The sequence below is a fragment of the Lycorma delicatula genome, chromosome 10, assembly GCF_047948215.1.
Source record: "Lycorma delicatula isolate Av1 chromosome 10, ASM4794821v1, whole genome shotgun sequence".
NCBI lineage: Eukaryota > Metazoa > Arthropoda > Insecta > Hemiptera > Fulgoridae > Lycorma > Lycorma delicatula.
In genome coordinates, this window is record NC_134464.1 from 21,089,979 (window position 1) to 21,117,006 (window position 27,028).

The 27,028-nt window shown below is 29.4% G+C and overlaps 1 long non-coding RNA gene and 1 pseudogene across 2 annotated transcripts in view; one reads left to right on the plus strand and one right to left on the minus strand.

Moving 5' to 3' along the window:
- LOC142331794 (sodium/potassium-transporting ATPase subunit beta-2-like) lies at window positions 1–24,838 on the plus strand (annotated as a pseudogene).
- The window catches only part of LOC142331795 (uncharacterized), a 20,860-nt gene continuing 6,002 nt past the window's right edge, over window positions 12,171–27,028 (minus strand). For both annotated transcript variants that reach the window (XR_012758091.1, XR_012758090.1), the window contains exons 2-3: window positions 23,661–23,792; window positions 12,171–12,388 (exon numbers count right to left, since the gene is read on the minus strand). This is a non-coding gene — a long non-coding RNA (uncharacterized LOC142331795). The remainder of the gene's footprint in view (window positions 12,389–23,660; window positions 23,793–27,028) is intronic.

The window sequence follows — 27,028 nt, forward strand, 5'->3', positions numbered from 1 at the left end:
GATGGAGGATGGATCCAAAGACCCAGCTATTGCTAATATGTATGTTCCCCCAAGTCAGACCACTTGGGAAGCATTAAAAACATTTCTCTACAACCCAGAGAAAGGTAGTGTTTTTGGAAGAACAGGTTCCAGCTGGGGTGAGTAAATAATTTTTCTTTCATATTATTAATTACTTAATTTAAAAATTAAAAAAAAAATTTATTTGAAATCATGAATTTAGTTAACATTTTTTACTTAATTTTATGTTAAATTTATTAATTTAGTGTTATTCTCTGCCCTTCCTAGCATTTTCACTTGTAACATTTGTAGTTGACGCATTTCAGAGTACTTCAATTCTCAAAACTACTTTTAGCACTGAGTCTTCCTGAGTTAGGAACATCGAATAAATAGTATTGTTAAGCTCCTCCCACTCCCATCACTACTGTCATGGCCCCTTTTGCCTTCTCCCTCTTGCTCTAACAGTTATAGAATTTCTTGAAACTAATCCTTCTGTTCTTTATTTTTGCAATTTTAGATTTTTAAAAATATATCAGATTGAGTGTTAAATTGTTCATTAATTATGTCCTGTCTTTTTAATATTTAAAAACATTCTTTTTTCCTGTCTTTTTAGTTTGAATATTTCTATGTTTTCTAGAATATTTAAAAATGTTTTGCATAATGTAACATTTTCATGAATTTTATAATTTCATTGGGAATATGTCATTTTTCTATCAAGTGAGTTGCAAAATAAAGAGATTGCTACAAAAAAATATTCAAATTATGCAGAGATATACTAGAAAACTTCTAGATATACTAGAAAACATGGAAATATTCAAGTTTAAATTAAAAGGACAGCACATAATTAATGAACAAATAAACAGTCAATCAGATAAAATATTTAAAAATTTTAAATTGTTAAAATAAAGAATCAGAAGGCTTAGTTTCAAGAAATTCTATAATCATTAGAGCAGGAGGGACAAAGCATAAGATCCATGACAGTAGGGATGGGGGTGGGAGCAGCTTAACAATGCTATTTATTCGATGTTCCTAACGCAGGAAGACTCAGTGTTAAAAGTAGTTTTCAAAATGGAGGTTCTCAAAAATGCATCAACTACAAATGTTAGTGGCAATTTAAAATGATCGAGAAAATAGAAAATATTGTGATAATTTAATATTTTTTGTTCTATCACTTTCTTATCATGTAGTATGATCAGTGAATACTTTTTTAGTCCTGTTTATCTGTTTTTAATACATTAACTTTTTTTTTTTTTTGTCTTCAGTCATTTGACTGGTTTGATGCAGCTCTCCAAGATTCCCTATCTAGTGCTAGTCGTTTCATTTCAGTATACCCTCTACATCCTACATCCCTAACAATTTGTTTTACATATTCCAAACGTGGCCTGCCTACACAATTTTTCCCTTCTACCTGTCCTTCCAAAATTAAAGCGACTATTCCAGGATGCCTTAGTATGTGGCCTATAAGTCTGTCTCTTCTTTTAACTATATTTTTCCAAATGCTTCTTTCTTCATCTATTTGCCGCAATACCTCCTCATTTGTCACTTTATCCACCCATCTGATTTTTAACATTCTCCTATAGCACCACATTTCAAAAGCTTCTAACCTTTTCTTCTCAGATACTCCGATTGTCCAAGTTTCACTTCCATATAAAGCGACACTCCAAACATACACTTTCAAAAATCTTTTCCTGACATTTAAATTAATTTTTGATGTAAACAACTTATATTTCTTACTGAAGGCTCGTTTAGCTTGTGCTATTCGGCATTTTATATCGCTCCTGCTTCGTCCATCTTTAGTAATTCTACTTCCCAAATAACAAAATTCTTCTACCTCCATAATCTTTTCTCCTCCTATTTTCACATTCAGTGGTCCATCTTTGTTATTTCTACTACATTTCATTACTTTTGTTTTGTTCTTGTTTATTTTCATGCGATAGTTGTTGCGTAGGACTTCATCTATGCCGTTCATTGTTTCTTCTAAATCCTTTTTATTCTCGGCTAGAATTACTATATCATCAGCAAATCGTAGCATCTTTATCTTTTCACCTTGTACTGTTACTCCGAATCTAAATTGTTCTTTAACATCATTAACTGCTAGTTCCATGTAAAGATTAAAAAGTAACGGAGATAGAGAACATCCTTGTCGGACTCCCTTTCTTATTATGGCTTCTTTCTTATGTTCTTCAATTGCTACTGTTGCTGTTTGGTTCCTGTACATGTTAGCAATTGTTCTTCTATCTCTGTATTTGAACCCTAATTTTTTTAAAATGCTGAACATTTTATTCCAGTCTACGTTATCGAATGCCTTTTCTAGGTCTATAAACGCCAAGTATGTTGGTTTGTTTTTCTTTAATCTTCCTTCTACTATTAATCTGAGGCTTAAAATTGCTTCCCTTGTCCCTATACTTTTCCTGAAACCAAATTGGTCTTCTCCTAACACTTCCTCCACTCTCCTCTCAATTCTTCTGTATAGAATTCTAGTTAAGATTTTTGATGCATGACTAGTTAAGCTAATTGTTCTATATTCTCCACATTTATCTGCCCCTGCTTTCTTTGGTATCATAACTATAACACTTTTTTTGAAGTCTGACGGAAATTCCCCTTTTTCATAAATATTACACACCAGTTTGTATAATCTATCAATCGCCTCCTCCCCTGCACTGCGCAGTAATTCTACAGGTATTCCGTCTATTCCAGGAGCCTTTCTGCCATTTAAATCTTTTAATGCTCTCTTAAATTCAGATCTCAGTATTGTTTCTCCCATTTCATCCTCCTCAACTTCCTCTTCTTCCTCTATAAAACCATTTTCTAATTCATTTCCTCCGTATAACTCTTCAATATATTCCACCCATCTATCGACTTTACCTTTCGTATTATATATAGGTGTACCATCTTTGTTTAACACATTATTAGATTTTAATTTATGTACCCCAAAATTTTCCTTAACTTTCCTGTATGCTCCGTCTATTTTACCAATGTTCATTTCTCTTTCCACTTCTGAACACTTTTCTTTAATCCACTCTTCTTTCGCCAGTTTGCACTTCCTGTTTATAGCATTTCTTAATTGCCGATAGTTCCTTTTAGTTTCTTCATCACTCGCATTCTTATATTTTCTACGTTCATCCATCAGCTGCAATATATCGTCTGAAACCCAAGGTTTTCTACCAGTTCTCTGTATTCCGCCTAAGTTCGCTTCTGCTGATTTAAGAATTTCCTTTTTAACATTCTCCCATTCTTCTTCTACATTTTCTATCTTATCTTTTTTACTCAGACCTCTAGTGATGTCCTCCTCAAAAATCTTCTTTACCTCCTCTTCCTCAAGCTTCTCTAAATTCCACCGATTCATCTGACACCTTTTCTTCAGGTTTTTAAACCCCAATCTACATTTCATTATCACCAAATTATGGTCGCTATCAATGTCTGCTCCAGGGTAAGTTTTGCAGTCCACGAGTTGATTTCTAAATCTTTGCTTAACCATGATATAATCTATCTGATACCTTGCAGTATCGCCTGGCTTTTTCCAAGTGTATATTCTTCTATTATGATTTTTAAATTGGGTGTTGGCAATTACTAAATTATACTTCGTGCAAAACTCTATAAGTCGGTCCCCTCTTTCATTCCTTTTGCCCAGCCCGTATTCACCCACTATATTTCCTTCCTTGCCTTTTCCAATGCTTGCATTCCAATCTCCAACTATTATTAAATTTTCATCTCCTTTTACGTGTTTAATTGCTTCATCAATCTCTTCGTATACACATTCTACCTCATCATCATCATGGGCGCTTGTAGGCATATAGACGTTAACAATCGTTGTCGGTTTAGGTTTTGAATTTATCCTTATTACAATGACTCTATCGCTATGCGTCTTGAAATACTCCACTCTCCTCCCTATTTTCTTGTTCATCACGAAACCTACTCCTGCCTGCCCATTATTAGACGCTGAGTTAATTACTCTAAAGTCACCCGACCAAAAGTCGCCTTCCTCTTCCCACCGAACCTCACTAATTCCTACTATATCCACGTTTATCCTATCCATTTCCCTTTTTAAATTCTCTAGCCTACCAACCTTTTTTAAGCTTCTAACATTCCACGCTCCGACTCGTAGAATGTTATTTTTTACTTTTCTGGTGACCCCTTCCTTAGTAGTCCCCACCCGGAGATCCGAACGGGGGACTATTTTACCTCCGGAATATTTTACCAAGGAAGGCGCCTCCATTATTGCTTTTGAAAATGCAGAGCCACATTTTCTTGGAAAAAAAAAAACAGCTGTAGTTTTCCATTGCTTTCAGCTGCGCAGTACTCAGAGGACTGAGTGATGTTGATACGGCCGTTTAAGTCGTCCTGACTCACGCCCCTAACAACTACTGAAAGAGCTGCTGCCCTCTTTCAGGAATCATTCCTTAGTCTGGCCCTCAACAGATACCTCTCTGATATGGTTGCACCTTCGGTCCAGCTAGTCTGTATCCCTGAGCACTCAAGCCCCCTCACCAACGGCAAGGTCTCATGATTCATAGAGGAGGAATACATTAACATCAAACTTAAATACTTATATTACTAATTATCAAGCCAAAACAACCTAAGAATCGGTGTAGTATATAGTAAAAATAAATTGTTTGTCCATGAAGAAGTTTTTACATATACACATAAAAAAAGTTGTCAGTAAAACTTGATAGAATTCAAACTTGAAAGCTGTTAAGGATTCACCCAAATTAAGCATTAAAAACCAAATCTTTTAAAAAATAATGATAACATATAAATCAGAAATATAATATCAGTTTACTGTTCTGAAATATCTTTTAAAGACAAAATATAAAACAATAAAATAAAAGTAATAACTGAGAAAAAATTTAATGAAAATGCAACTTTTGTTTTATTACTTATACAATATTTTAACATTTATTATTTAAAAAAAAAAAATAATAATTTTAATAATAATAATTATAAGATTATTTTTTACTGCATTCATAATAATATTATGAATGTAGTATATGTACAATTTAATAATTTATTGTAAACTGAAGTAGTCTGGAAACTCATTACTTCTGAAGGAAAGAAAAAAGTTAAAAATGTCAAAAAAAGGGTAATATTGATTGTTGAAGGGTAATTGTGAATTTTATTAAATAGAAAAATTATAATAATAATGAGAATATTTAACAAGAATTAAAGAATTATAGATTGCAACTGGTAATTAGAGAAAAAAGTATAAAAAAAAGCCCATATTTTCTCTTATTTTAGTTTGTTAGAATACATAATTTAATTAAAGTTTTTTCTTGTGATTTTTTCTTAATGTATGTCATTCTTTGATTGCAGCAAAGATTGGATTGTTCTATTTAATATTTTACTCAGTGTTGGCATCCATGTTTGGTATAATGTTATTTACCACACATTAGATCCCAGAGTTCCCAAGTGGTCATTAGCACATTCACTAATTGGAAAATACCCAGGTTAGAAGAAATACATCAAAATTTAATTCTTATGTTACTACATTTCATACATATAAAAAAAAATATATAATTCTGTAAAAATAATTAGTTTATAATTTTTATAAAAAAATTATATAATTTTTTTATTTTATATTTTCATTGCATATGAGCAGGATAAACAACCTGAGAACAAAGTAGAACCAAAAATTCAGGTTATCTTGTATTACTAGTTTAAAAAAGCTAGCAAAAATGTATTACATGACTTTCCTGGCTACACCAAGTCCTGATTACCAAGATAAGATTTGTCAAAATTCAAAAAATTTGAATTAAAAAATTGTTGATTTTAGGGGCTTCCTTACTTAAAAAACAACTTAAAATTGCTTAAAAATACTGAAAAAATAAACTATACCTTTTATGTAAGTAAAGTCTTATTTTGGGTTTGCAATATAATATAGGTGGCACAGTTACTTTAATTTTAACAGCCCTTTAAGTGATGGAGAAAAATACAAAAAAAATTTTCATAATAAAGATTAAAAGACTTGAGGCAAAAAAGAAAAAAAGTATATACATAGTTTTTAGAAGAGGGAAATAAATTTTAAGAAATTTTTTTTTAATATTCATGAATAGGTTAAGCTTAACAAACTTGCTTAAGTAAAGTTCTCTCCAAATCCATCAACTGAGGCTAAAATATGAAAAAGAAAGTTTTCAAAAACATTACTGCTATTTGGATCCAGGTTCTGTAATTAAAACAAATTGTAGACTTATCTTGGTAGTTCTAAGTACAAAGTGCAAACAATCAAAAAATTGTTTGAAAGATATTTAAACCAGGAAGATTGAACACAAAAGAATAAAAAAACATATATTTTTCAGTTTTGGGAGGCAGGGGATGGTTTTTTGAGACAATTTTTTTTGGAATTATTTTTATAGGCATTTTAAAATGCCTCTGAAGAAAATTGAAGTTGGTTTTTTGAGATATTTACCCCCACCCCCTTAACAAATTTTGAAAAAATAATCTGATCAATGGCACATTTTTTGGTAATATTTGAACCAAATTTGAAGAAAATCAGTTTGGTCAATCCTGAGATATAAGGCCAAAGCCAGTGTGACATGCATACATACATGTATATGTGTTTTGGTCTAGAACTATTTAGACCCTAACACATAGATAACACAAGAACCCCAATACCACATTTTTATATGATCACCATACTTTCTCCTTTTAATATAGCTATTTTAGCTAAATGGCTGGAAAAGTAAAGGTGTGTTATGACAAAAACTCATCGCACCGATAGTGTGGATTGTAATGAAGCAAATAATAATTTGGTGATCACAAAAGCACTCTTTAAGTAACTCTACAGAAAAATGTTTTTCTGCTCCTGTTCATTTTTGTTGCTCTTCACTTGCAGAAGAGATATCAGATAATGTGTGATATGTCTTCTGGAAGTGAACAATTTTGAAATATTGTTCATTGAAAATGCTAATATTGTTAATATGCTAAATTGTTAAAATGCAAATTGTTAAAATTGTTAAATTGTATAAAATGCTAAATTGTTAATATTAATGGTATAGTAATCTACATTTCCTAACACAACATGGCTACTGCTTTGGTTTATTAAAAAATTTTCATTAAAAGTTTATATTGCCAATTTTCAGTGTTCAATTATTATGGTAACGTGTGTATGCTTTTCATACTTAAATAATATTACTAATGGGTCTTAATTTATTTTTTTGAGTCATCAAATTTGGTAATTATCTGTTTCATTTATTATAGTTTTCTTCCTCTATAGATTTATTTTTACACTGTCTATTACCGAATTAATTGAAAATGACATCTTAATATACAGCCCACCAAAACAGTTTTATCTCTTTACAAGAGTATGCTACAAATACTTGTTTGTTTATCTCATCTTAATATTTCTTCATTTTGAATTTTATTAACCCATTTATTTTTGACATTTTCCTATAACACCATATTTAAAAAGCCTCAATTCTTTTTGTTGCACTTTCTACTAATGCCATGTTTCATTATCATGAAGTGGTAAACTCAATACAAATATTTTAAGAATTTCTTCCCTAGTATCCAGTTAACTAGCAGATTTTTTTCTGAATGAAAGTTCTCCTTTTTTGTGCCAGTTTTCTTTTCATATCTACATTACTTCATCTAAAATTTACTATCACCTATTCCAAAACTTTTTAACTCATAGTGGGTCAAAAATGTCAAAAAGTCTACTGTGGGCACCAGCAGGGTAGCAAGGTTGGCATATTTAATAATGCTTAAAAGTAGTGTCACAGGGGAAGGAAAAAGGGAATAGATAATAATGGAATATAAAGAAAAGATATTAAACAACTATGCAATATCCACACAATGAAATTATATTTTAAAAGTGTTCATAATTACCATGGTATCTCAACTACTTCTGATAAATATGATATTTTCAAAACTTGGCCATATGTGAAAATTCTTCAAGTTCAATAAATCAAACTGTTGCATTACAAAAGACTTCAGATTTCTTATTTTGACTCTACTTTTTGTTTCTCATTCTTTAATTTTATTCAATTTTTGTATGTTTTATTTTCCTGAAGTGGTCATGGAGTCCTTTCAGCTCCTAGGAGCACAGGTTGGGAACCACTGACCTAATAAAATAATAAAATTCTTTCACTTCTGGAATATTGCGTTCCCCTATCTTAATATTTAATTCCTTATTATCTTTCTGTTACATTTCATTACCTTTGTTTCATTATTACTTATTTTCAGGAAGAAGTTCTCTCCTAGCAATACATTTATTCGTTTAATATTTCTTTGGTTTCTGTCAAAATAACAATATCATTAGTGAATCTTAATATCTTTACTTTTTCTCCTTGAAAAATGATTCCATTCTTACATTTTTCCTTCAATCCCTGTAAAGATCCTTTTATATACCAATTGAAAGCAATGGTAGCAGATGACATCAATTGTAAATAAAAAATATGTAAATGTATAAAATGCCAAATATTTTGTTTTGATAATATGAGTAAAACATTTACAAGAACTACATTTACTAGAACTAAAAATTTAATATGAGAGTTTTGAACATGTTGTGTACGTATGTATGACGTGTTACAGAAGCTTGAATGAAAACTAAACATAATATGCTTCAGTTCTATGAGTTAGTGCTAACTCCACTGGATTATGATACAGTTCTTTTGATAAAAAAATGTTATAAGTTACAGCATATTGAATTTTATTTTAAAATCAAATCATATTGAAAGAAATTATATTTAAACAAATAATACACTGCCTTAGACAGTAAAAACATCATAAAGTAATTATAATGGAATTAACTGCACCTCACTGGTTTTTTTTTTAAGAGAGCCATGTTCTGAGGTATGTGATTATATGTATATAATCGTTATTGTTAAATTAACAGTGCAGTAATAATATACAGATTTCTTAACTGCATGTTGACTTATTAGTCTTATTTTTTTATGGAATAAATGAATATACAATTTTCAGTTGAAAAAAAATGTAAATGTTCAGAATAATTTGCTGTGTCTTTCTTCATGATTGATGAAAAGATTATCATATTTTTAAATAAAGAACCAATAAAAACAAGAAAATCAATAAATAACAAATCTGCTGTTTTCTTTTTTACTCCATAAACTAATGATACAAAATTTGTTCCTTTAAGTACAGATTTCACTTCAGGGAAAAGAAAAGTCACATGTCCCAAACTTGATGAATATGAAAGATGGTCCAGTGAAATAATTTGTTTGCTGATCTCCATGGTGGAGTGGTAGCGCCGTGACCTTTTATCCAGAGGTCCCAGCTTTGAATTCCAGTCAGACATGACAATTTTCATACACTAGAAAAATTGCATTTCTATTTCCCATGCAGAAGTTTCAAGCTTCTGTGGCATAACCATAAAAAAATAACTGAAATAGCTGAAATCCAAGCAAAATCTTTCACTAGTCATAAATTGCAAACAAAGCATTTTTGGATATATATTTATATGAACTTTTTCAATTATTTTAAGTAGATTATGAAAGTCCTGGGAGAACTTCATGGTACACTCTGTATATGTAGAGGGTAACAACTTGCACACAAACCATATGAAATCACTTTCAACATCTATTTTGAAATAAACTATATATATAGTTATATAAATATGATATGAATATTTTTTTAATTTTATTCTTATATCATGAAAAACTCTTTGCAATATATACGTTATAAAGTACTAAATAGATTTTTACTAAGCATACTTTTTTAGTTACAGTTTACAAGGAGCTAATAAAAAATCTCTGTTAATCATAAATTTAAGCTTTTATTTAGAATTTCCAACCACTTTGAGCACCACCTGCTAGCAAGACTGATGAATTTCAAATCAGCTTCTGATCTTGTACCTAAACTAATATAATTTCATTCATATTATATGCAGTAAAATTATTATGTATGTGTTTTTGTATATTATCTCATTTTTTTTTTTAATATACAGAAGTATGAAAAATATTAGTAATTTAATTGCATTAACATATATATATTTATTTAAATTAGTATTATAAGTTATTATATTGTCAGTATAATACAGTATTTTCTAAAGTTTTTATTTTCAATAAATTAAAATTTCTAGTCAAGGTATTACATTATTGGTAAATAATATACTTAATGAATTTTATACATAATTAAAATAATAGTTTTGTAATTGATTTTCTACAGAATTTTTTTGAATGAATGCATGTATTGAACAGGACTTGGATTCCGCCCATGGCCAAATGATTCAGATCACAAAAGTACACTTATATGGTATAAGGGAAAGGATCCTAACAGTTTCAAGTACTGGGTAGATGAACTTCAGAAATTTCTTGATGGTAAGTTATTCTTTATTTTTAATACGTTTATTAAATAGTTTAAAACACAGAAATTACAATGATGCATTACAAAAGAATTCACTCTCTTGTTTTCAGCATTTTATTACTAAAGAAACTTGTTATAGATTGGACAGCAGAACAATTGCATGCATACCAAATGTGATTGTCTTTCTGTTATTATTTAGTGCAATTACAAATAATTATTGAATTACTTAAATTTTTTTTTTAAATATCAGTAATCGAAGTCATAGACAGAGTTGAGTACTCGAACAAAATATATGTAGATAATAACAATTACTAACTACTGTATTAATCAGTATTTAATCACTTTCTATGTTTAATTTCTCTTTGTTTACAAATCTGTTATTTTTTGTCCAGTTTCGTTATCTGTAAGAGTTCTTAAAAAATCACTTAAAGTTCAATAATACTTTAAAATTTGGAATGTTTTTGTCCATGATGTCAAATAAAATAAATATATTAATATTTAAATTACTATTTTTTTTTTACATTTAATACCTATTAATTAAAACACATGAACTGCAATTTAAATTAAAATAAATTTCATTAATTTTTAATGAAAATTAAATGAAATTTATTTTAATACAGTGTTTTTATAAATTTATGTCATAATACTTCAGTCACTTTTGCAACCTTTACAGCAGTTTGTGCTGCATTTAGCTTTGGTATCAGCTGTTGTTATAGCTTGCCAGTTTTTTTTTTTTGAACCAGGAAAACATTTCTGAGTTATCATTTGACTTTAAATTGATTCTTTCCATTAGAAAATATTTAGAATTTAATTGAAATGTGTCTATGATTTGAATTATGTCTTTTCATTTAATATATCAATGTATTTTATCAATTTTCCTTATATTCAAAAGTATTAAAATGTAATCCTTTTTTCAGTATTTATAGAATATTAAGATGGTTGAGTTAATGACTGTGAATTTGTCATTTTCTACTGAGAGATGGCCAGTAAATGTTGACTGTATTGTGCAATTGTGCAGAGTGCTTCTATATTTTAATTATACCTTTGTCTAAAGTATCCCAATTGTGCCATAAAGAACAATGTACAGAAATGATTACTTTACATATTCTTTACATTATGGTTTTATTTTTGTTATGAATGCTTCATTTATACATTTTTTAGCTACTTTTAATGTCTTTAGTGTGATGTATTTTTTTTAATTAAATTTTCTTGTTTTTATTTCTCTTCTATAGGAGTGAGTTAGTGTTACTCCTTCATAAAAAAAAAATAATAATCAAAATAAAAAGTAAATCATATCATATATAAAGACGCAAAGAAAGTAATTCATCATTTAAAGAAGCTAAACATAATTTTATCCTCAAAATTATTACTCATAAACAGATTTACTACTCAAAAATTCAATCTACAAGCAAACATAATGCCCTAGAACACACAATGTTCTTTCTATACTGGACAAACAGGAAGCATTTAAAAAAAAAGTTACATTAATCTCATAAAAATTCTTTATAACAGTACAGGGTCAATGTTTGTCAACCACTTTATAAAATCATGTCACAGATCATTAGGATTAACAAAAAAATATATTTCTCGTATACACAAAAAAATGACTGAACATATGAACTCACTTAAATCTTATGAATACAGTCATATTTTAATGAATGGAATCAGTTCTAGTTTAATAAACTTTTCCTGAATACATATTTTCTTCTGGGAAAAACACACTAACAATAAAACAGTTGGTAACAGAGTGCAAAAATGACAGTCACTGAGAAAAAGGAACTAAAAGCACTACAGTATAAGTTGAAAACCAATTTTAAAAATAAATTAATTTTGATTTGTAATTAAAAATCATAGTTTTGAACACTTTATAACTTTACAGAATTAATTTAATTATTATTTTTCCAAAAAGTGCCTTATACATGAGAAATAGAATATAAATAGATAACATAATTACGTTTTTTTTAACAAGGAATTTTTTTTTAATATTATTTCATAACCATTCACAATAATACTTCCTAGTTACTATTAGTAACTTTCATTCAGATGTCCTATCCCAGTCAGTCACGACATTTTTTAAAATTGTCATTTCATTTCATCCTCTGAATCCTAACTCCTCCTTTTAGCCTCCTGAAACCTAAAACAAAAGAAAAACAAAATTATTCTTGGTAATGTAATTTTCATCTAGCAATAATTTTTTTCAAATTTCCCTCATTCATTATTTTTGTTGGGCAATGAATTATAAATTGTCACATTTTTTATCCTTCTATGATAACTCCAACTACTTCCATATTCCTTCTACATTCTTCTATCTAACTAATTTCTCTTGCTTTCATCTTGATCTCTTTTATTTTATTTCCCAATTCAAAGTTTTACATCTTTTATTTTCTAGAAGCTAAATAATATTCAACAAAAAATTATCTAAAATGAATAATAATATGTTAAATTTTGTTTTATATCAGTTTATAGACGACCTGGATTAACGCCAGGAAGAGGGCAAAATATTTACAATTGTGACTATGATCGCCCTCCTGGCAGAGGACAAGTATGCGATGTAGATGTGAAGAACTGGTTTCCTTGTACTTTTGAGAACAATTTTAACTACCATCAGTCAAGTCCATGTGTCTTCATAAAACTCAATAAGGTCAGATATTTTATATTAACAATTTTTATAAATAATCCAGTATAGGTTTACTTGTTACTTCTAGTCTTTTTTGTCATAAATCTTCATTATTTTAATTAATTCAACAAATTTAAATGAAAGAGCTAAATATTGAAGGTAATGGAGTGAATTAATATTTGTAGATTAAAACAAATGGTTCTGTATTTTAAACCTAAACTAGATTAAAAGCTGAATAATATCATGCTTTACAAATCTAAACTCAAAAATTATTAATCTTGATTATAAAACGATTATTATGCAACAGTTTATAAAAGTGAAACATGAAAAATAAAAGAAAGAAAAGAGGGGAAAAATCAGGCTTTTAAAATTTAGTGCTATTGAAGAATGTTAAAAATTATATATGTTGATAAAGTATGAAATGAAGAGATTTTAAAATAAATTGAAGAATCTCATAAAAAAACAAAGTTGGTGGGCTACATATTAAAATCTTACCACCCCCTTAAAGCTCTCAGTCATAATATGTATGACATTCCTGATACATTAGATGATATATTTATTTGTTTACTTTATTTTACCAAGTTATATTATTTAATATGCATTATATTACTTTTACAGTTTCAATTAAAAAGAATACTGACAGCGGTGGCATGGTAGATGACTGTATATTGCAGTGTGCCATGAAAAAAGCATATGTATTAAGATTCATAAAAGTGTGCTCAATGGAGCAAATCATTCATTCTAAATTTGTATAATACTATATAGATCTGTAGGTAATATTTTATCTAACAGTGTATAGAAAATTAAAATAAATTTGTGTGTAATGTATACTTAGTGTAACACTATACATAGTCAACACATTAAAAAAAATCTGAGTAGTTTAAACAGCTTAAAAAATTTCATTAATAGAACAGTAGAATTTTTTTAAAAACTGTTTAATCAGCATTATTTACAGTATTTTTTTAGCGTTTTACTTCTTTGGAACGGACACATTTTTTATAAAATAAAAAGAATTCTGATAGATTGTAAAAAAGAAAAAACTCTGAATAGAATTGATAAATTGATTTTAACAAAATAAATGAGGAACACCTTATGGTGTGCTGCTTTTACATTTCTGATGTGATTTATATAGAAAATCAAATGAATAAATAATTCAATTCATTTAAGTATAAGTTCAGTATAAGTATATTTTTATGTTTTTATAATATAGAATACCTGCTAACCAGCAAAATTTATTTAGGTGAATATATTTGCTGTGCTAGAAATAATATTTATCTGCATTAAACTACATAATATTTTTTTCATCAGAAATTTTCATTTGTTAATATGGTGCTATGCTAGAAGGTTCTATTATTTCAGTGCTCATATTGGTTACATTTAAAAACATTTAAAAGAATTCTAGCCATCATAGTTATTAATGGTAAACCTAAAATCGTTTCAACACCACAGGTAGAAGAAAGGGATTTGAACAAGTTTGCACAGGATCCAGAATTATCGTGCAGAAGAATTGCTATCCAAGAAAAAATATTTTGGAATACAGTATAGAATGAATATTTTACACTTGCAATAATTGAACCCATACCATCTGCAATGGTACAAGCTCTTCTACCAGGTGATAACCAATCAAAGATTGCATTCAGTCGGTGGTTAATTAACAAGTGTGCCCATAACCCGAGCAGATATCTAACATTCTTTTTACAGATGAGGCCTCTTTCACTAAGGACGGTATAAACAACTTCCACAATCGACATGTTTGGTGTGAAGAAAATCCTCATGTAGTATTTCAAGCAGGAAGTCATCAACACAGGTTTTCTCTGAATATTTGGGAAGCAATCTACATGGATAAGCTAATTGGCCTTTCTTTTTTCCACATAGAATGACAGGTGATTCATATTTGGAATTCATAACAAATGACCTACCTGAACTTCAGGAGGACATTCCTTTGCAAAGCACAATGAACATGTGGTTCATGCGTGACGGTGCACCTGCTCACTTTACAATCGGCATCAGAGAAAAATTTATTGATTGTTTTCAAGGAAGGTGGATTGGTTGAGGCGGTCCCATTCGTTGGCTTGCAGGTTCTCCAGATCTAAACCCATTAGACTATTATTTATGGGGACATGTAAAGTCTCTGTTTTATTCAATACCAGTTGTTGATGTTCATCAGTTAGAGGAGAGAATTGTCTGCTCTTTTCAAAAAATCAGGGAGCAGCCAGGAATTTTTGACTGTGTACATCAGTCACTAAATGTGTGGATTGTTGTCATAGAATGAGTGGAGGTCACTTTGAACATTTGTTGTGATTCTCATCAGAAAACAAAAAAAATTTCACATGCTCTTTCAATAATTATTATTAAATATTCATAATGTTGAATTTTTAGAAATTTTAATCAGAAAATTTGATTTAGTTATCAAGTGAGTCATGACAGTAAAACAAACAAGATGGCCACCATATTGGTTAAGGCCTACATTTTGCAGTAACTCTGTTGTTTGTTGTTGGGTTTTTACGACTAAGGTGTTGTTTTGTTTCTAAAAAAATGCATCATAATTTTTACAATACAAAACAATTTGATAAAATTTTAACAATTCCTAAGATATTTAAGATTGAAAAACTGAAAAGACCGTCATTTTGAAATTTGTCAATGAAGAGTATAGTTATTTTTTTCCTATTAAAAAATGTTAGTTTAAAATAAAGTACAAAATTTTATTGCATTATCTCCAACCGTTCTTGAAAAATAATTTTTTCTTAGAAAAGAACAACATGATGACAGACAGAAAAATATGCATTTTTGAACCATGTTCACTGGACATTTTTTCTTCAGTATGTTAAGTAGAATCACTACCTAGAGACTGGCCTCCCCTTTTACAGCCACTTGGTATATAGTCTTGCATAGCTTATTGTGTAGTCAGCTGATATTTTTGTGCTCTTAACTAAGAACTGAACAATTACATTTAATTTTTATATTAAACAATAAATTCATATTTATTGTATATATGATATTATTATTAAATTCATATTTATTGTATATATTCATATTTATTGTATATTTCTTATATATATTTATGTCCCATAACAATATTTGTTGTAAGTGGCTTTTTTCCCCTCCCCTGAGCCAGAACCACAGCTAAGTATAACTCAGCCCAGGGGAGTGTCCTTTAACTCTAACAGGCCTTCCCGCCCACCAGCTGTATATCCAACAAGGCAAATTGGCCTGCAGGTTGGGTCTTTTTTATTGTGCCAGCCTCTAACTCTCAGTGAGGAGACTCCAGATCCAGCTAAGCTGCAACCTTTATCCCTACGCCGAAGGCTCGGTCTCGGTCTTGTCTGTGCCTTATGCCTCAAATGAAGGGTCTCCAAGAGGATCCCCCACCAGGACTCTGGTCTTAACTCCCCCCTAGTGGATGAAGATTTTCATCAGGGAACTGTCATAGCGGTACATGTCATGTATGGAATCCCCAACTGATCATCGGAGCTGGTGCACCAAGGCGTACCAGTCCTCGCAGCTGAGGCTGTCCAATGCCCCTTTTTAGAAGCCCCTTCTCTGCTTCTCATCATCCTTAGCACCAAAGCACCGTCTGGGAAAAGAGGCTGAACACATCCCAAGAAGCTGTAGAAACAAATATGTGAGTCAGTAAGGATGCAGGTGTTAAGCCGGGAATCCCTACACGAACCCTACGTTCCTCCCATTCAGGGCACTGATACAAGGTGTGTTTGACAGTGTTGTAGGTGACCTGACATGAGTTCAAGTCACTCCCAAAAATGACTTAATTTTCTGTAAGAATAACAAGATTCCATGTCCGAGTTACTAAGTAAGAGGAGGAATGAAGTAATTAGTTTCCTATTAAATTCTTCACTATGCAAAATGTGTGTGTGGTTGTATATTAGCATACTAATCTCATCAGAATACATGATATATTTAATTCTATAAGTGACACCTTTATTCTTTCCATTACAGATTGGCTGTATAGTTGTATAGTAAACATTAAGTTGAAGCAATACATATAATGGATTTTTTCAATGTACCCCTTTCTACATTGAAAAAATCCATTATATTTACTGCTTCAACTTAGTAGGAAAAAAACAAAAACTTAGTATTTTGTTTTACAAAAACTAGTTTTTTTTTAATTTTACCTCGTCAGTTTATTGTTTCATTACACTGTTAATTCTGTAACAAACTTTATATTAAATAATTTCTAGTTTAAGTGCATAAAATTAAAATTAGGCAAAGTTCTATAATACTACCATGGCTGCTCCTTCATTATTATAATTTTTCCTGTTTTCTGAATTAAATCATCTTATCTGTAATAAGTAATCTTTTTATTCCTCTTTACCTGAAATAATTTAATTATTATTATCATCTATGTTACTACTAAATGTTCATAAGATTCAATTACCTTCAGGGTAGAGATATTTAAACAGATAGAAATAAACTTATTTGGCAGTGAACCATGACGATAATGTAAAATGCATTCCTGTTTTTGTACTGATACCTTTTCTTTTATTATACTCAGAAAAACTAAAAACAGAATCTGAAAGTCAGCCAGGTAATACTTTTGTTGGCAGCAACATTAGATGATAAAACCAATAGTCATGGAATTGATTTAAGTAATATAACTTGGCATCTTAGTGGTATTCTTTGATCAACAACTCATTTATCATCTTAAAACAATAATGTGTTAATAAAATTTCTTTGTTCTTATATATATGTACACACTGTATGATGTATATGAAAACATATACATTGATTTGTAAAGCAAGGCTTTATTTCTGATATTTCCAAATCAGACGAGTTATTAAAGGAATATCCATTGAATAAAGAAATTTAATGCACTAATTCAATTTAGACAGAATGTGTTACTCATTGAACATTTTTCTTTAATTAAAATGGATTTTCATTTAGCTTACATTGATTTAGAATTAAGATATTCTAACTTTACGCACCTCAGTATAAAAGTATTTTTTACCATTTTTACTGTCTTTAAACCTATTTCTATGTTCTTAGTAAGATGCAGAATCTGGTCAAGACACTCAATCTTAGCTCCAAAAATCATGTTTCTTCAATTTTGAAGCATGTTGACATTCCAGGAGTAAATATGAACCAATTTCATTGATTTTTAGAAAAATCTAAAGTTAAAGTTTTGTTGAAAAACAATTTTGTTGAAAAAAAGTTTAAGTTTTGTTGACTGAGTTCTTCAATCATTTATTTTTTTAAAGCAAATAATCAGACAGGTTATTTATCTTATAAAAAATGCAAATTCTACATTACTTCAAATTATGAAAAAATTTTATAAAATGTTGAGAAAAACTGAAAAGAAACAAGTACCAAAACTGAATTTTTATAGCATAATACTCAAGAACAACCAGCATAGAGATATATAAAGCAATACTTAGCAAGTAAAGAAAGAAGTTGTAAAGGAAAAAGTCACCAAAGAGGAAATTCTGAAACCTGAATGGATGTGAAGAGGAAGGAATGTAAAGGGGGAAGGAATGTATAAAAGGGAATGTAAGAGAGGGGGGAAATGTAAAGGAATGATAGAAATAAAAAATAAATTAAAACAAGATAATAATCGAATTGACTTCATGAAATTTGAAATATTTTTTAATTTCATCTACACCCAAACTATACTAATTCTGTGTGGTAATTTAAACCAATGATGAAAAATTGCTCAATGTAGATAATCAAGTACAGTGCATAATTTAATATAAATAAGTACATGTGAAGAAAAGCGCTAAAAATTGAAATGTATTTAGCATAATATGATTTTATGAAGTACAGGTTTGATTTATGAGTGTGACTGCAATTAGCACAGGTCTCTGGAGTTAACTCCTGTACTCTTAAAAAATTGAGAGCCTGAGAATCTGAGCGGACTAGTGGGACAAAAAGGGAATGGGGAACTGAGAGGACTAGGGAACCTGACAGGACCAGATAATGAACTTATAAACAAAGGAAAAATAAATGTGTTTTGTGTTAAAATCACTTTTAAATCACATTTCAAACTTTAGAAATTTGTTTGATTTCCCCTATGCATGCCAACCTAATTACAGTACATTGATACAATAGACACAAAACCAATTCATGGGCTCATGGTTAAAAACTTTATGTATCATTTTTCTTTTACCAAACTCAAATTATTCTATTTTACTTTCATTTTAAATTGATTTGTTGCATTTTTCTTTTATAATGGTATTTAAATGTCAGAATTAAAATTATATATTTTATTATTCAGCACTAGATTTTCAAAGTTTTTTTAACATGTAGAATTTTGATTAATTCCTGTAAAAATTGAGGAGCTGAGGGAGACTAGTACAACCTTTATCTGTTATAATAATACAAATTAAAAAAAAATGATTCAATGATTCATTAATCTGAATGGAATGGCAATTTATATTGCCACTTTATTAGTTAATGGATTGGAAAATTGTATAGTGTAATTAAATTAAATTTTGAATAAAGTTCAAATTTTATTTTGGTTTTCAATTCATCGAAAATTCAATTTCCATGTTACGTACATATAATAATATTATAAATTATTACTACACTAGTAAACAATATATTTTATTTCTAATTTTTATTATTACAAAACCATACATTTGTTTATTATAACAAATGATAGATGTGCTACATCATACTGAAATAAAGGAACTGCTTCAGAATTTACTTGGATGAACCAAAGTAAACCAAGTAAAGCCTTGATCAGAACATCTATTGTAAATACATAATTAATTATAAAATAAAAAATAGAACTATTTAAAAGTCCATACTATTTATTTGAAATACAATACCTGAAATATTAGTAAATTAAATATTTGAATATAAAAAATAAATAAAATAGTTACAAAATATACAAAATAACTAATTATTCAGAAGGTATTAATGAAAATTATTTAACACAATACAATATGTTATAGACGTGTACTTTTTAAATAATCCTTTTTTTAATTACTGCCGATATTATTAGAAAAACTTCAACAGATGCAATCTCATGGCACTATTTTCTGTCAATAATTAATTTAATTTTTTATTTACTTTGCTTTAATTACTGAGTTATTATTACCCTATGATGATTGATCAAAGTTCTTAATATTTTTAAAATCAATAATAATATTTTTTACAATATAATTAATTTATGTTTTTAATAAAGATTTATATATTTTTTTAGATATTTGGATGGATGCCACAGTTTTACAATGATACAAATCATCTACCTTCAAACATGCCCGATGATCTTAAAAGACGAATAGCAACTCAGAAGACTGTTAATCCACGTTTGGTAAGATTAAAAAGTTTAACCGACTGATTGTCAACTATATTTTTAAATTAGAAGAAAACTGCATAATGAAAGTATATTGATAAGCTATAACTGACAATTATGTTGCATTATCCAGAGATAGTTATAGGGTAGTCTCTCATATGGGAGATTGGTAATTTGAGGCCAAGCCAAACAAGTAATATTTTAATAATTTCTTCTTGATGATGTCCCAGCCTTCATTATGAATTCTAATCAACAATACATCCTAGCCTGGGGATCCATAGATATAACAAGTTACAGAAACTCTCTATAGACAAACAAGGGATGAGTTGCCTATGTGTCCTGAATCAAGGAAGCAGCACTAGATATCTAGAAATTTCTGGAATGTTATATGAATCAATCAAAAAAATTACTGACCCAAAAGAGCTTCTATAAGTAACTTAGATGAATCTTAATCTTTTTTCTTGGGGAAAACGGATTAAGTGCATAGATGATAAATAGTATCATTCTGGTAACAGGAGGTCCAGTTGACATAAGTGCATAAGAATCTGATCGGGATGCAATATTTGTTTTCAGATCTCAGATACCATCCAAAAAAAAAGATTCATCATTAAAAATTAGCTTATTTCATATAACTTGTTTTTCATTAATTATAGCTACAAGATGCATCATGTAAAAGCATTGTTCCAAAGTTAAATATTCCCTTATCTACCCATTTTTCTGAGCTTTTAAAACGATTACTCCAGAAGGTCTTTTATTTTTTATATTGTTTTAATGTTAAAATATAGTATAAGAAGGAAATTTTTAAGTCCATTAGACAACGTTCAAATATCATCATTTGCTATGTAATTGAAGTAACATCACAGTAAAATATAAGACTGAGTATAAACAAGAAAACTTTCATAAGTATATTTTTACTAAAAATAAAAGCTATTTAGGTACATATGTTACTTTTATATACAAATACAGTATATATGACAATATTAACTTCATTAAGCACATAACAGTTGTTTTGAGTGGCATAAATTTATGGAGATATGAGTTTATATAAATTCTTAATGAATAAACAATTTTACACATTTATTATTTAATAGTTATTTTCTTTTGTTAAATAGTTGAAGACTATTTGGGTATCATGTGAAGGTGAAGGACCATTAGACAGAGAAAATATTGGAGAAATACAGTATATTCCACGACAGGGATTTCCTGGTTACTTTTATCCTTATCTAAACACAGAAGGTTATCTCAGTCCACTTGTTGCAATACACTTTAAAAGGCCGAAAAGTAAGTTTTTTTACTAGATATTATGACCCTAATATTAAGATATTTATGACCTAACTGTTTTTTTTTTCAGAATAAATAAAAGGAAAGTTACTTATTTGTCTAAATCTTAAACATGTACTGATTACCACATAATGTATTTATATTTTAGTAATTTAAATTAAATCAATATTTAAAAAAAAATTAAAAAAGTACAATTTTTAAGTAGAAAAAATTATAATCAATTCAAATTTTTCAAAACTTTTAATAAAAAGGCAAGATATTTATTATTATAATAGAGAGAAACAATTAAAATTCTGAAGTTAACTTTAACACAAAACACTATTTACCTTTGTTTACAAACCTAAAAATCCATGAAAATAATGTTGAAGTTCAACATTAAATAAAGTAATTTTTATATGTAATATAAACATATAACATTACTGTAAGAATAAATTTCTAGAAAAGTTTTAACAATTTTCATAATTTCAAGAGTCGCAGGAAGTGAAACACAGTGATGTATTTTTTTATTCTAATATTCTAAATTGGTGGAGCCTTTTTTTAATTTTATTGTTGAAATGAAAAAAAAAAACTGTTACACTGTTGTACCTTAATAAACATAATTATTGTCATCACTTAATATGTCCTGCTTATTGTCTGAACATCTGGGTCAAGACCACTGACTAGTTCTAGTTGCCTGTCACTAAACAACAACAATGATCTCATATTTAAACAATTGGAAAGCTCTTTATTATTTCCTTCAACATATTCTTCCTCCTACTCAACTCCAATTTCCAAGATCTTTTCAATATAATAAGAGAATAATAAGAGGCATTCATTCTCAAATACAATAAAATAATAGCTTACTATTATAAAATATTAGTCTACTTTATGATTATTGTAATAAGAACAATCTACTAAACTTATATATATATATATATATTTTATTTATTTATATATATAAATAATGATTATATAGACATGTATTATTATATACTACAACCAATTGAAAAATACATTATCAACAAATACATGAATAATTACTTATCTTCATGAAAAGAAGTTACATACTGTAAGTACTTGCTTTGGGCCATGACACAAGACAGCACAGATTAAACTGCACATTAAAATAATATACGATATACAATAAAATACAATATTGTAAGAAATATTACTTGACTAAGAAAATTAGTGAGAATCTCAATAATATTTTATCATCCACAAAAAATGTAGCGTTATAAAACCCAGAAGATCTGAAGTGATTTTTTAGGAAAATGTAGGCTGCACTGAAAACTCATAATTGGCTAATAATTTATTTATTAACAAAATTTGAAAGATGAAATTATACTTATATATACATTGAATCTTTATGAATTGAATGTCACTATTGAAAATAATCTCTTTTGCACTCAGCAGATTTGCACCATCTTTTACCAATTTCTGAAAAGCACTTTGGAAAAATCTGTAAAGGACCCTCTAACCTACGCTTTAATGATATAGCTTTTACTCCTTCTGTATCACTCAAACTTGAATACTGAAAGGCATTTTCATTGTGTCAAAGATATGCAAGTCTGATGGTACAAGATCAGGGCTGTAGGAGGAATTGGAAACCACTGACCACCCCATTTGTACATAGTATTGGTTTGTAGTTGAGATCTGGGAGCCCATTATCATGATACAGTTTAATGGCATAAAGATTTTTCTCTGTCTTTTCTTTCTGATGGCTTCTCTGAGTTATTTTTAAAGATACAATGTAATACTCACCGTTTACTGTTGAGCCTTGTTCAAGAAGATCTAACAAACTGATGCTACTCTGGTTCCAGAAAAAAGAAACAAAAACTCTCACCTTGGATACAGGGTTCTGATGTTTTTATGAATTTTTTAATTTAGATGAAGTACTATGTTGCCATTCCATCAACTGCCTTCTAGACTTAAAGACTTTATTGATATACCCAAGCTTCATTTTCCATCACAACATTTAAAAAAAAATGCTCTTCATCGATTTCAAACATGAAAAGGAATTCTGCATACACATTTCCACCTTTAGTTTTTCAAAGCAGGTATTAACTGATAAGATACCTACTTGATGCAGACTTAATTTTCTGTAACCTGGGAACTCTATTATCCTCTGCACATTTTTAAATCTTCAATTGAAGATCACAGCAACTTTGCATAATGGGATTCATTGATCTGCACAAATCAAGTCATCAACTCACTGGCCTTCCACCAAATGATTTGTCATTATGGGAATTTTCTCATGCCTTAAACTTATTGACCCACCTTTGAACATTTTTCTTGCTAGCTCACTGAATATGTGTGAGTTAACCATGGATGTTTCCAGCTGTTCGTACCTCTTTCATTAAAAATTTGACGACTGGCCTCTATCTATTCTTCACGTCCATTATTCATTTTCTGTAAATATAAAGAAAATTTCATCATCATGCTTGAAAGTATTCTCTCTCAGTGGTATTAATTTCAATGTTATGACACACACCATCAATATTACAGATTTTATACATTCCATTGAGATTTTCTGACTAATACAAAATTAATACGTGTGCTGTTAAAAAGAAAAAACCCAGAACAGTCACTAGAGTAGGTAACTCTCTGACCTTACGATGAGTAACTTTCTTATGTAAATTCCTATCACCTTGAAGGATATCCTTGAGACATCTGTTATTTTAAATTTAAAGGGATAATAAAAAGGATTGAGCAGTATTTGAAGGATTACAGACCTGAGCATAAACTGTGAACAAGACCTAAATCACATTAATTAAAAGTCACTGACTTACAAGCTGGTTAAATGGAAGAATGTTATACTTCCTCAGCAGGATCACATAGTCTCACCTTTAGGAGGAGTTAGTACAATACAAGCTTAGGGGAACAGAAGTTGTTGAGGAAATCCACAGATTGAAGGGTCACCTAATTATTACTCATGATTTTCTTTGCAGCAGAGAAAGATGTTTAAGAATTTCTTTTATGAATGGTTTTAAAAATAAAATATTTAATATTTTGAATAAAATTATTTTAGCTTTCAGCCTTGTTACTTATGATAATAATTTTTTAATTGGTCTTTTTATATTAAAAACATCTATAATTTTTATTTTCTTTGATTTAAATTATTGTTAAATTTAAAAAAAAAAATTATTGATAATATTTTAATTTTTTCAGTTTGTGTTATCATTAATGTTGAGTGCAAAGCATGGGCAGTAAATATGAAACATGATCGCAAAGAAGCTATTGGAACAACCCATTTTGAGCTGCTGGTAGACTGATAACTCTTTTAATAATTTAATTCAGCTGCTCTGCATCTTTCAAACTTAAAAAAATAAAAAAACTAACACATCCTCTCCATCCAATCAAAACTGTGATTGACTTTCAATCTTGTATATATAGATCAATTATAGATCAATAATTATAGAAACAGCAATCATGCAACTCTATTTATTAGGTGAAAAAAGTAAATTATTATTTATTAAAATAAGTTTTTGTTCATTAAATTTATTATTTTCATATTCCTTTATTTTGAACCATTCTCTTGATTTAATGACTAACAAGGGTGCTACGGGAAGGAATGATGTAATAAAACCTCACATCTTTCTTATTAATAAATTTTACTGAAAAAGAACTTTTATTTAAGTAAAACAAGTTTTTGGAAAAAATATGGTTGCAAATTTAGAAAACCATTTTAAAATGATGCAACATTTAGAATAAAAGCATGACACTTATTCATAGGTAAATTTTACATCACTCTATTTATCTGTTGGCAATACTGTACTCAAGATTTGTTTCACGTAACTTTTGAAACAATCTTGTTGCACATCAGTGACATTGCAGTCTATTCCACCATTTCCATTTCTTTTTTTGTTCCAATTATGCCAATCTCTAACAACTAATGTGTGCGTATTTATTGTAGAATCTTATTCAACTTGTAAAGCATTTAAATACTTGAAAGACTATTTTTAGTTGAAATTACCAATCTGCAGTTCCTGGTTAAGTAAAAAAAATTACACATTTTGTAAATTAACTTATGATTTTAGAAGTATACACAATTAGATAATCGTCTAACTGTTGAGGATGTGAAAGAATTTAAATTCTTCTCTGCAGTAATTTCTTAGTTAAGTTATCCTCGCAGATTGGACTATCAACACTTCTGCTTTTACAGCTACAAATAAGTTAAAATTGCAGTAGTACTTTTTAGGAATAAAGAAAACCTTTTGGCTATGATACATGAAAAACACTTTAATTATAAGAAACACCAGAACATTGATTTTTATTACGTAGGTTGTACCTTTGATGGATAATTGAAGATGTCACTTGCAGGAAAGAATATTAAGAAAGTAACAGGAGACTATTTCATTCCTCACTTTCTTTAGTAGGTCTGGCTTGGGTTATTATTATTCTTTAAGATAACTGCTATTTTTTGAAATGACTTGTAATTTATGTCAATCATAAAACCATTAAGGGTGTTGTAAGGATTCAATATACTACAATGTACAGTAGTGTTTTCAGTGAGTTACCAACAGATGCTGGAATGGTAGAAGGAAGGAGATTGTTTGCTGGAACAAATATTCATATTATGTTGATAGGAATATTCTTGGTAGGGTTGGTGCTTGGTCTGTTGTTGATGATTGTTCTAGTGATCTTCAATTAATTATCTTTGAGTTGGTTAAGGAGTTGCAAAACGCTTGTAGATGCAATGTCCTTGTTCATCAGCAGGTGCTTCATGTACAGGAAGGTGGACTGGCCTAAATTTGTTAATATTCTCTCTGCTAGACTCCCATGTCTTAGATTGAAGACTGGATGATATTCAACTGGAAGACCTGACAGAAAGATTTTCTCTGGCTTTCTTCGATGTCACTGAGAATTCAATTTCCCATAGTTCAGGAAGAGAGAATTGCTTCTTGGTGGACTAGACAGTTGTCTTTGTTGAAACAGTTCATGAACCGTCTCAGGAGAGCTGCTCAGTGGGACAGTAATCCTGAATGGCGAGCGGTTTTCGTAGATGACTATCAAAGATAGAGGTCTCAATATTTTAATTTGATCAGGACATCAAAATGGGGCTTATGGCATTCTTTTGTTAGAGAACAAGGAAATAACGATCCTTGGGGTGTTGTGTATAGAATCCTAGGGCATAAGCGTAAGAAAAATATTCTTTTGTCAGCTCTCTCGACTCAGCAGGGTATTGTTTCTAACAAAGCTGAGATTTTAAATATTCTATTGAATGATTTGTTACTAGATGATGCTGTGACTAATGAAACCTTGTATCATCTGCAAGTCCAAGAAGAAGTTGCTGCTTTTCACTGTAGTGTTTTATCTCTGGAAATTACGAGGCAAAGGTACATCAATTTGCACTTCTGGTAGGAATAAAGCCCCGGAATCGTGGTAGAGTTCCTTGTCCATTCTGTCAGAATTTGTGTTGGTAGTTTGACTAAAATTTTAATAGAACGCTCTTTGCTGGCTATTTCCGTTTGCTGGAAAAAAGGTGTTCTAAAATTGTTGTTTAGAGGTGGTGAAAAGGACCCCACTGTGAGCTCCTTTCATAGGTCTTTAATGCTCCTGCCAGTTATTGAAACGGTGTTTTTCAGAAAGTATTGTACCTTCATGTTACTGATAGACTGAATTCTAGAGAGTTGTTGGATGATCAG